At 35.5% G+C, this 12833-nt stretch overlaps 1 pseudogene; it reads right to left on the bottom strand.

The window, feature by feature from the left end:
• Positions 1 to 11158: 11158 nt before the first annotated feature.
• Positions 11159 to 12370, bottom strand: LOC143597130 (transcription factor MYB114 pseudogene; annotated as a pseudogene).
• Positions 12371 to 12833: the final 463 nt, after the last annotated feature.

The following is a 12833-nucleotide window of genomic DNA, read 5'->3' as shown; positions in this document are numbered from 1 at the left end:
AAGTTTCTTTGGATGAGGTTTCTTCGTTTGCTTTCCCTTCTTACAATCCAAACACTCTTCAGTCAATTGAAAGTTTCTCAAGTTAACTCCTTCTACCAGATTCCTATGAACCAGATGGTTCATTTTTCTCAAGCTTATATGTCCCATCCTCTGATGCCATAATACTGATTCCAGTTCATATGCTCTTGAGATAAAACACTGAGCAGATCCTGATGAAGTAGATGATGTACTCAAGTTCATGACATAAAGATCATTCACACGAGGAGCACGCATAATGATCTATTCCTCAGGTATTTTGAACCCTAGTTTCAAAATCAAACATTCTCGATCAGTAAAGTGTGTAGAGAATTGTTTATCACAAATCTGTGATATACTTAGTAGATTATTCTCCAACTCAGAAATGTAGTTGACATTCTCGAATGTAACCTTTCAATTCGTTAAAGTTCCTTCACCCATAATCTGTCCACCTTGATTACCAGCAAACCCAACATACCCTCCTCTTATTGATTTAACATCATTTAGCAAGTATAGAGTACCCGTCATGTGCCTAGAGGCTCCACTATCCATTATCCAACGAGAATCGTGGGATCTTGGAAGCCCCTGCATATACAGTTAACGGATTAGTGAAACAAGGAAACACAACCTTCTTGGTCTTGGGTTGTTTAATATGTTTAAACAACAACTTATCATCCTGAACTTCTGAATCACATGATAATGATTTTTCACTTAATATTGGTGACTCAGATGTAGAATTCACTTTCTTATCACACTCAGGTATTTTAACAACAGATTTTGGTATCCAATTTTGACCAACAGATTGTTACTTTTTATAAAATGATGTTTGAACTGTTTTTGAAATTGTTGATTTTAACACATCATTTTGAACAATCCTCTTAGCATTCACTGACTCATTTCTTTTTAAAATTTTCACATTTTCAATGACACAGCCTGGTTTCTTATCACACAAATAACCTAATCCAGGTCTTTTGTTCACAATCTTTTAAGATTTTTTACTAGACATGTGATCTTGTTTGTATCGATTAAGACAAGCATAAAACACATGTCCAACCTCATTTCAACCAAAACAATGTCTCCTATCAGTAAACTTATTGATCTGAGATGTTGATTCAACATGATCACGTTCAGCTTTCAAATGATAAAATTCATCATTTGACTAATTTCAGAATTTAATTTCCTTTTCAGACTCTTAAGTTTTGCCAATTACAAACTTTATCTTTTTCACTTGAAATTGATTAACACGTGAAGATTGCTTGTTATAGAAACTTGTTTTTGCAAATCTTGACGAGTTTTCATCTATTTTCTTTTGTTTATCCAAATCACTCTTATGATTACCCAACCCATGAGGTTTAACACGTTCCTCATTCAACACATCTTCTGCAATTTTTATTCCATTTATAGAATCACAACCAAACCTCTCATGTTCAACAGATTTAGAACTATCATGCTGTGGCGTATTGATTTCCACATTGAGTGCCTTTTTCAAACCTTTTGGTTTCTTTGGAACATAGTCATTCCACAAAGGTGGAGGCACAGCATGATAATTTTCTCTTAAGTTCTCGGTCTCATTATCCTCACTCTTTGATGATGTTTTGGGGATAATGTGATCAAGTACATATGATGACGCAGCATAGCTTACCAGTTTCAGGTTAACTCGTTCAGTTTCAATCTTGAGTGTTTGAAGCTCAAACTTGAGTGCTGCGTTTTCATCAATGTGTCAGTTAATGGCAATTTGTTTGTCTTCAACCGTGTGTTTAAGCATTGAAATTGTCTTTTGGTTTTGTAATTTTTTTTCCCAAAGACCCTTTTCACACGATTGAAGCTTCATGTAGGCCTCATTAACAACATTTAAATCAAAAAAAGATTTATCATAGTGTTTCTTTAATTCTTTGATTTCTAGTTTTTTAAAATCACATTCAAAATAAGGTAATTCGAATTTTTCACATAGATTTGAGTTTAGAATTACCTCATTTGCCATGAATGCTTGATCAATTACTTCTTCACTTGCTGTTTCTGCGTCATCATCAGTGATTTCTTCTACCACTCCTTCAACAACCTTAGTCTCAGCCATCTTTTCATCAACAGAAACGATCTCTTCCTCATCTTCTGATTTGATGACGTCTGAAATTTCATCATTTACTTCCACACCAAAATCAATTTTTCCTTATGGAACATCCTCCTCATAAAACCAACCTGCAAAACTTTCAACAATATCAGGAGGAAATAATGAGATAAGATAATCAGAAGAAACTTCATGAATTTTATCATTGGTTCGAGGAAATTCATCATCACAAGTTTCACAAACAACTTCTTTCTCATTGTTATTTTCTTCCACATTCTTGTTCTCAACTACATCATTTGACTCTTGAGTCTCAACTTCATCCTTGTCTTTAACCATACTTTTCATCTTACCCATATTCTCATCATTAACCTTCTATTTGTCTTCGTCAACCACTTGAGCTACATTAGCTTGAAATACCGAACTCCATTTAAAACCTTCATCAACTTGGGCTGTAGCTGCCTTTTGCTGCGAGGTTGATGCTTCAGAAGTTTTCTTCCCCTTCGATGATTCTCCCTCTGGGTGATGATATATAGCTTATTTATAGTAATCTCCTCCAAAAGGATTAGCAGTATTATCATCAACAATCTTGCTAATACATTACCTCTTGAAATGTCCTTTCTCTTTGCAACGAAAACATCTAACTTTAGACTTGTCAAAGCCTAATTTAGAAGTTGTACCATCAAGCACACTCCGACCAGTTATCTCCTTGAATCTTTGCGCCCTTCTTATCACACTAGCCATGCACCATCTTATGTCAATCATCTCCATTTCCTCTGGGTCAATCTGATCATAATCTTCTTTAGTCATATTATAATTTCCAATGCGACCCGCCACCAGACACTCATATGATTCTAAAACAGAACCTAGAAAAACCATGTGTTCCTTGATAGTGTCAGTGGTCGTGTTTCCAGTATTCTTCAGATTCACTGCAATGTTGCATTGGATAACTTCAGTTTCCATTGAACTAGAGGCTTGAGCACTAAGGATTGTTCCTGTATAACAACTATTGTACTGAGGAGTAGCAATGACATTTGTAACACAAGCTTGACTGATTGACTCAGCACAAAATACAGTAGGAATCTTGGGATATTGAGTAACAGCACTTGAATTAGAGCCTTTGTAATACAAACCCACATCTTGTGATATAGCTGTGGATTTCATCTTTTGTTTCTTTCTTAGCTCCAGATCATGAGCTTCAAGTTTCTCAATAAAACTTGCAAGGTTCAAACTAGCATATGCAATGGGATTAGATTGTTGAATCATTATTAAAGTACCCCACTCTTCAGGTAAAGCATCTGCAAGTTTATCTATGTACTCATCATCAGGTTTGTCAATCTTCAGTCTCTTCATCTCATTCACTAGATAGCAGTATCTTTCAATCAATTGAGCAAATGATTCACCCTTAACTTGAGTGAATATGTCAAATTCTTTTTTCAGCAAAGCAATTTTGCTCTTTCTCATTTCGGGATTTCCACGATCTTTATTCAACAATGCTTGCCAAATTGAGTAGCAAGAACCATTGTGTTGCAAAAGTTGAAAGATCTCTGCTTTGATGGACTGTTGAAATAGATTCAACATCTTCTTCTCTTTAAGGAATGAATCTTTATCTGCATCAGCAATCTGAGATAATCTATAATTTTCTCCATTCTCATTCTTAGGGATAATGTATTCTTCTTCAACAGCAGTCCATGTTTCGTAGTTCAATGCCTGAACGTACGTCTCAAATTTGTCAGCCCACGAAGGATAATCTTCCATCCTAAGAAGCTTAAGAGGCTTATTGGTTGTACCCATTTCATTTTCTAAATTAATGTTCTGAAGTAAAACAGACGGCTGTGATGCGAAATCACTTAGGTTTTCCATTTTGATCACAGTCAACGTATATCTTCTTTAGTCAACGGATATGTTTGAACTCCAAGAAAAAATCAACGTATAAGTCTTGGTCAAATGAGGTCAACGTATATGTATGAGGTCAACGTATAAGTGGTCACCTTATAACATATACGGCGTATATGTTATACGCCGTATATGTTATATGTGAGGAACATATACGCAGTCATGACATATACGGTGAAAATTTCCATGTTAATGATTTTGGAATTTGAGGATGCAAATGATGTAGGAATTAAATGAATTTTGGTAGGGTTTTTCATGGATGTGTATAGAACGTACTGTGAGAGTTTGAAGAACTTTTGACGGTTGAAATTGTAGATAGAGACAAAAACCTTGAAAACTTGTGATGCTCAAGCTAGTAACGAGCCATTATACTCTAATACCCCTTGATATTTGGTTTGACATGTTGATGTATTCAACAATTAGGATCTCTAGATGTTACAGCTTATATCTCAAAGTGCGGAATCCATTGAGATTAAACAATACAAGTAAACATTAAGCATTCTCTTCATTGATAACTTCAAATATTACAAGATATGACTTTGTCGGAACTTTCTCTCTCTATTCTCTCACTCTAACATTCACCAAAAGTCTACCTAATAACGCATAAGTCTCCTATTTATAGGAAACATGAACAAGCTCATCAAGTTCGTATATGATATATGACGTATATCATATACGCCGCATATGATATGCGTTGACTTGAAGACTTATGCGTTGACCTTTAAACTCAAACTATACATTTGACATTTTAGCTCTACACAATCATATCTAATACATCTAATACCCTAGCAATAGACATTATGTTCTAACAAGTTTCGTGTACGCATAAAGCCCTCAAAATAAAATAGACAAAAAAGGGGATGTAATTACTCACCTTAGAGTGGTAAGCGAGTTAAGTGAGATAAGGATGCGAAAATAAGCGAGATGAGCCAACTCAAGAAAATAAACCTAAAATTCCTACAAATTATAATATAATTAAAAACGAGCATTTAGAAACTGGAATCGCATGAAAACTCTATACGGTTCTCAATTTATGAGAAAAACAAGATTTAAGCGAGTAGAGACGGGTCAGAATCTGAACATTGAACACGGGGTCTGGTTCTAGTCTCTCACATGTAAAAATTGAAAACAAAACTAAAACTTTTATGGAGCAAAAGCTAATTCTAATCCGAAAGTATAGTAAATGAAAATCCCAATTTTTATGTTTTAAGAACCCTAAACGAGTCAAAGCAATATTGACTAGCAAAACCACTTCGATCATTAAAATTGATAGAAGGCTTTGGTTAGTTAGATAAAAATGCACAATTTTCATGCAGACAACTTACCCGGAAAACGGATAGAACGGGTAGAACCGAAACGCCAAAGTTTTGAACGCTAGAAAGTCAAACCGTTAAGAATCTTCAAATTAATAACTTAGAACGGAAATTTATGGTGAAATGAGGCGGGGTAAATGATTATTAGCAGCTGGGGGTTGGTTATATAGGTTTGATTGAGCTTGGAGGGGGAGAAATCGGCATAAATGTGAATTAATTGTAATATGGTAAAAAAATGAAAGAAATCAAGAAATTAACAAAATTAATCCATTTCTTATTCTTTACTCAATGGAATTGCTGGAATATGGTTAGGCATGATGCTTAGGCATATTCCAGTCATTTGACAAGAAAGATACACGAGATCGGGCTTCGAAATTAAGCAAAATCGACATTAAAGGAATAAAACGAACTAAAAGGTGTGTAGATAGGTCCACCGCTTGACGCGGCTGGCAGGTGTAAGTCCCATGCGTGGCGCGGCCCGTGGGGAGTTTTACAAACTTTATTTTTTGACAAAAATGGTCCCTTGACTTGCTAGAATACAATAATAAACACCAAAATACATGAAATTTAGTTTGTAACTTGGTTAAAGTCATAAATTAATTATTCTTAACATAAACCCACATAAAAACACAAGAAAAATGAAATCCAAATATTTAAGCGGGGCATGTATTCGGATTTGAAAAATAGCGAATGTTATAGCACGAAACCCTGCGTAAAATCAAACAAATATAAATGAAAAAACAAAAAGCAAAACTAAGTTAAACTAACTAGCACTTTGCACGTTGATTCCCTGACAACGGTGCCATTTTGATGTAGACGTCGTTCCCTAATAAAAACAACTACTAATATAATTAAATACCTATGAATAGTATAGGTAAGTAAGGTCCTCTCCACAAGAGTCAATGAAAAATGCAAGTTGAACTCATGACTTGAATAATAATTAACTAAGCGGAAAGACGATGTCAACCAGTTTTGAAAGATTAGCTTAAAGCAAACACGACTACTTTTATTATTTGTAAACAATTCACGAAAAGGGTAACACCCTTCAAGTTTCGGGTTATGCAATCCACTAAACAACTATAAATCCTATCAATTGGATAAACACACAAACATGAATCATGAGTTAAGATTGATAAGCAATTACTAGGTGTAGTAGTTTGATCGTGCTGATACACAAAACCTAATCCGATGAATTGGCACAATTGAACTTGGTCTAACTAATTACTAGTTTGTTAATAAAAGATATTAGGTGAATTAATGATCGACGTTAACAGTCCAATGACTATAAGAACTTAATCCAAAATATTAATGAACACAACCTATATAATAATGATAAACCCTAATCCCAGACAAAGAACGTTTTAAAGAAATCAAAAATAACATAAAGAAAGATTAATCATAAAATCAAACAAACTACAATCCAGTTACAGATTGAAAACATCGATACATTCAGTTTCATACAATAACCCTATACCTAAAGTGGTCACAATGGATTTAGTCTTACCTTTGCATGATGATCAGCTCGCTTATGTGTTGAATTGGAGAGAACATGGACTAAGTGACAAACTGGAAACTCCGAGATGGTGCAAAATCACCCTCTAGGTCTATGGCTGTTGGAATGAAGGATATCTCGAATGGAGGCTGAAAAGTGATTGTATATTAATTAGGTTTATTTTTGTTGTCTTCGCGTAGCGTGAAAATCCTGTCGACAAGTCCTTCACGTTGCATGAAGGAAAAAGTAGTCTAGTTTGTGTATTTGGCTCCGTCGCGTAGCGCGACAGAGCATCTTCTAGCCCGTCACATAGTGAGACGGGGCTTCCTGGCAGGGAATTTTGGCCATTAGACTTGTTTATGCCTTGAACATGTGTCGATACTTTTGCCCATCCTGAAATGTATCCAAGCTCGTAAATCACCTCGATAAATATTAATAGCATGTTAATATACATGAAATAAACCCGACCATCAACAAGGTCATTTACTTTTCAATCAATTGGAAAGTAGTTATAAAGGCAAGTCGTATGATCAGTCTGGTACCCGAGGTAAGGGTTGGCCAAGTTCACATAGACGTGGACGAGGCTACGAAACTAGATGTCAAGATCAAGAGGATAAGGATCAAGATAGTTGTGACAACCGAGATGGTCAACATCATGGGTCAAGGTATACGGGTCAAAGAAGAATGATCGTGTAAGGGGTAGAAAGGATACATCGCAAGTTCAATGTTACCGTTGTAATGAATTCGATCACTTCTCGTATGTACGCTCGGAACCTGTTAAGAAAATGGAAGAAGCGAATTTGAACAAAAGTGATGATTTTAATCCAACTTTATTTATGACAAAAGGTGATCAAAAAACTTTCTGAATAAAGATGAAGTAATTCCAATGTGTTACGAAACTGAGTCGACGGAGAAGGATGTTTGGTATCTCGACAACGGAGAATCGAATCACATGACGGGTAATAAAGCTTATTTTAATGAATTGAATGAACGAGTCACGGGAAAGGTGAAGTTTAAAGATGAATCTTGTATTGATATTCGGGGAAAAGGGTCTATCCTGATTGAAGAAAAAGCAGGGGGGCAGCGCTTGTTGACTGATGTCTACTATATCCCGAGCCTACAAAGAAATATCAGTAAGTCCTAAGTCTTGGATAAACAATGGAAGGTGGATGTGAAATTCATATGAAACATGATTTGCTAACGATTAAAAATGATATAGGTAAGCTTATGATGAAAGTGACAAGGACCAAGATCACCGATTATACAAGATTAGCCTCAAGATAACCAGTCACGGCAAATGAGTTATCATTGGAATGCAGGACATTACATGTTGGAATCTTCAAAGAATGTGACTGAAATAAGACAAACAGAGTGCGAGTCAGATTACAAACAAAGGTCCAAGTTCCAAAATTCAAAATCCAAAGAAGAGTATTTAAGAAACTAAAAGCATGGTCAAGAAAGAGATTCAAGTCTAAGGAAAGACGTGTAATGATCAAACAAAGAAAGTGTTACTTCGTGTAACAACCTACTTTTATGAATAAATAATAAAAGACTGTTGTTTAATTAATTGTGTGTTAGTATTTAATTATGTATAATAATAATAAGTTGAGTGTGGGCTTGGAAAACAAAAGATGGATTAAGGGATGGTGATGGGCCTTAAGATTCATGGGCTTAGGGATATTTAAAAACCCTTAAACCTCCCTAAAACCCTAAACTCTAATTTCCACCTTTGCCTCCACAAACTTAAAAACACACACAAACACTCTTCTACATTCCGGATCAAGATCCGAATAAGAACAAGGGTGATTTGCAGCCGATATCCGTAGACAAATAGAAAACACGTCTAGATTCACGTGTTGAACCAGATCCGAAGAAAGAAGCGCACCCAGATCCGTGTCTAGACTCGAACCCGAACCGAAAGAGGTAAGTTTTAGTTTGAAGGTTATCTATCTCATGTCGGTTTGCAAACGCTTTGGTAGGCCGATGAATCAGACCGTAGGGTTTAAGGAAAATGTGAACTTTGTGATAAACCAGTCGATGGGTATGAGTCGGAAAAAACGGTTATGTTCAGACCGTATGATATCACGTAGACGGAGTTGGTACAACCTATAACTCGTTAAAAGGATAAAACGAACCTTGGATGGATGATAGAAAACGATAATAATAGATAGGCATGACAAACCATTTTTGAATCGTATTTAGAAGAACGCAATTCGATTAGAAGCTTGAATCGATTAGATTGGAAACTCGACTTGGTTCAATTGGAAAGTCGATTCTATTTGATTGGAAACTCGATTCGTTTCAGTAGGAAACTCGATTCGATTCAATTGGAAACTCGACTTGATTCAATTAGAAAATTGATTTGATCCGTCGGAAACTCAACTCGATTCAATTGGACGCTCGATTCGATCTGTTGGAAACTCGACTCGATTCAATTAACCCCAGCCAGGGGCTCTACCCCATGGCCCTGTTAGGGGCTGATGCCCCTAGGACCCCACAACCAAGGGCGCTGCCCCTGGACCCCATCCGTTAGGGCCTTGACTAACCTAGAAATATGATCTGGTAGGGAGAATTTAAGTTATGCTTCTAATTATTACGCAGTTAGTGGGGCCCAGCTGAAAAACGGTGTTACCATTAACTCCGAGAGAAACAGGATCCATGTGAGTTTCTAGCCCCTTTCTCTGTTATGTTTTTCAGGGCTGTGTGCATACTCGTATGTGTTTAGTTAATGCATTACCTTAAGTGGTAAGTGTATGTCCTATGAATGTTTTATGGATGCTATTTGAATGGAATAGAAGGGATAAGAGTATGTATGCATATGTACATGATTGTATATAACTAAAAGTATGTATGGCATATTATGTATGGTTGTATGGCATGAACAGAAGGGAACTAGACCCTTATAATATCCGAGGCAGAAGGAAACCAGACCTAATAATATCCGAGGAAGTAGGGCGAATTGCTCTTTAAAACATAGAGATGATTATGTATGTATTAGTAAGTTAAAACAGAATTATGAAAGTACGAAAGTATACAAGTATAAAAGTATGAATGTACGTATGTATGAATGAAAGGTAGGCAGGTTAAGTATATAGTACGTGCCTTCGGATACGTAAATATGTTAATGTAATGTATGTTGTCTGATTAACTAGAACTCACTCAGCGTAGCTGACTTTTAGTATGCACACAAGCAAATAGGTTAAAGCAGTTGGCTCGAGGAAGACACATGATATGAACTGAAAAGACTGGCGTATGAAGAGAGATTGCTATCATGTTTTATTTATGATATTTTGAGTTATGTTTAAAAACAAGATTTGAATGTTTTATATTAAATGGTTGACTTTAAATTATTCCGCAAACAGTTTTAATTCACTCTGATATTTAGAACTGTGTTTATGAGTAAATCCAATTCCTAATGTAGGGCATCGGGGTCGGGGCCTTACACTTCGAGCTAAGTGGAGCCCAAAGAACACTGTAAGAGATAAAGAAAATCCTCAGAAGAATTAAGAATTAAAAGAGGTTGTTAATGGGTTGCTTAATAACCAAGTTAGGGTTATTAGGTTTCTTATTAGTTAAGTTAGAGTTAACATTATAAAGATGATGCAATCGAGTTAGGGTTTGAGATATTATAATAAGTTTTTTGAGTTATATATGCTGATAATATAAACGAGAGTTAGTAATTTACTACGTGTTTATTTATCAATCGGGACTTAGCATTGCAACGAGTTATTCTAAGCCATGCTTGTCATAGGAAGTCATGTTATAAATCAATAAAGCATAGGGTCAATAATGGGACATTGTGGGTCTTATTAGAAGATATGGTGGTCTTGGATGTAATGATTTGATTGTTATACACCAACTACTTGTCCCAGTTGGATGTTGGTTTGTGCTCGTACATCATCCTATAACCTATTTTACACTTTGAGAAAAAGGAATAACAAATACGCAACAAAATAAAATACAATACATAAACGAAAAACCGACTTTTACAAAACAAATCAATAAAATTATTACAAACCAAGATAAGTAATGTCACATGAATAAGTTATTAGTACATACCAAACAATAAACACATCACGACCAAGGACTTATAACCATAATTAAACCAAACTGAACTTGATAAGGATAAATGATTTGATCCTCCAACGAGTCAGTGATTTTGATACCAGCCAGGGTAATAAGATGCTACAAGAAAGAACTTAATTAAAATAAAATAAAGACAAATAAAATAATTAAGACTTTTAATCCAATGCAAATTTACTATATCTAAGAAAAATACATTAGATCAATTAAAAAGATGAAATTAAAAAATAAATTACCAAAAGGGAATTCAAGTTAATTCATGGACTCACTTCACCTGATAATACTTACCTTAATTGTTTATATTTTTAAATTTGATCCTCCAATGTGTTCTGAATGAAGGAGGTTGCACATGACATCATTAATGGGGAAACTGAATAAACTGTTTTCATCATCTTCTTGCCCGACACCCTCTAAACCATTCATCTCCAAATACTCGTTAATCATGTCATTAGCAACGGTGGGTGAAGAGGCTAGCCCCGGAGAAGTATTGAACTCGTTACTGAAACCATCATTTGATGATGTTATCAAGTTACATGTGCCATGAGGTTCAATGTGAGGGTACAACTTTAATGTTTTGGATAAGGTACATGGTTGAGGCCTAATAATCGAAACAGCAACACATTGTGATTGCCTTTTTGGTTTGTGACGGGGTAGAACATGTGTGTTCCAGTAGTTCTTGACATCATTGGCAGTTCTTCCTGGTAGTCTCCCTGCAATGACCATCTAAAGTTAAAATCAATGTCATTATTTCTTCCTAGTGTTACCCCTAGTGTTATGAAAATGAATGAAAACACCCATAACCTTTTAAGGGCTTAAAGCAGATTTCAAATCTAGTTCTTTTTCATATAAGAAAAAGAATGTACTTTTCTTTCTTGTATACAACCCTAACACGTGGAATATGATAACACGCATTTTTGTACACAAGAATTCTAAAAGGCAGACAATCAAACATATAAGAGTTAGAGTGCATTTTAGGTTTTTTGATTATGCTCTTCTTGTAAAAATTAAAAATCAAACAAAGTAATTAAGTCTGTGTGGTCTATTAGGTTATTTTGATTTTACTCACCTGTTTCCTAAAAGCGTGTGAAGCCTAAGTATGAGGTCAACTTCATCTTCCTCAAAATCACCTTGTTTTATATTGGGACTAAGATAATTTATCCATCGTAGCCTGCAACTTTTTCTGCATCGATTTAAGCCTGCAAGTACACACAGAAACATTACATATGCCATAGAATCAATTTAAAGTAAATATTTTTTTTTTTTACTAGAGAGTTAATTTATTATTATAAATTGTTTATTGGATTACATCGAAACAGAAGGCAAGCGGGCAACAAGCTGCGCCGCTACCCCTAGAAATAACAAGACAACCTTTTTACCTGCTTTGAGAGGTACTAGGTGCCACTTTCCTTCCCCATATTTCTGGATATAGTTCTTGAGAAGCATATCCTCTTCGGCTGACCATGCACCTTTCCTTAATACTAAATTCTTGTCACCACTTGTTGGTCTCATCCTTTTGGACTTTTACTGATGTAGTGAACACTTTTCTATTGACATTGTTCGTTCTCTCTACCTTAGCCCTAATTGATGTCCATTTTATAGGCATTTGAATAGAAATATACGTAGTGTCTTCCTCTATGTATACTCATGTATAAGGAACTTCCACGTATAAGGAACTTCCAACAGATAATATATATAATAATAAAAGTCAATGTAATTCTAGAAAACAATTCTGAAATTAAGTGTGCTTCGTTTACTTATTAGGGTACATGGAGTAGTCTCGCGGTGGCCTTGGCTTGGCTTCGGCCGGGAACACCACCTCGGACTCCTGGGGACCGAATAAATGCAGCTGATCGATTTCTGCTCGCAGAGCCTCCCTATCATTTCAAACGGCTTTAGGCTTAATTTTTTACAATTTTGATAAGTTAAAATAGTGAAATATGAAAGATGAACATTTCCACACTTGGAATATGGA

The sequence above is a fragment of the Bidens hawaiensis genome, unplaced genomic scaffold, assembly GCF_021521415.1.
Source record: "Bidens hawaiensis isolate Kalapana, Puna unplaced genomic scaffold, B.hawaiensis_p1.1 tig00047618_1, whole genome shotgun sequence".
NCBI lineage: Eukaryota > Viridiplantae > Streptophyta > Magnoliopsida > Asterales > Asteraceae > Bidens > Bidens hawaiensis.
Note: the sequence above shows the minus strand (reverse complement) of the source record. Positions and strands in the feature narration are given on the sequence as shown.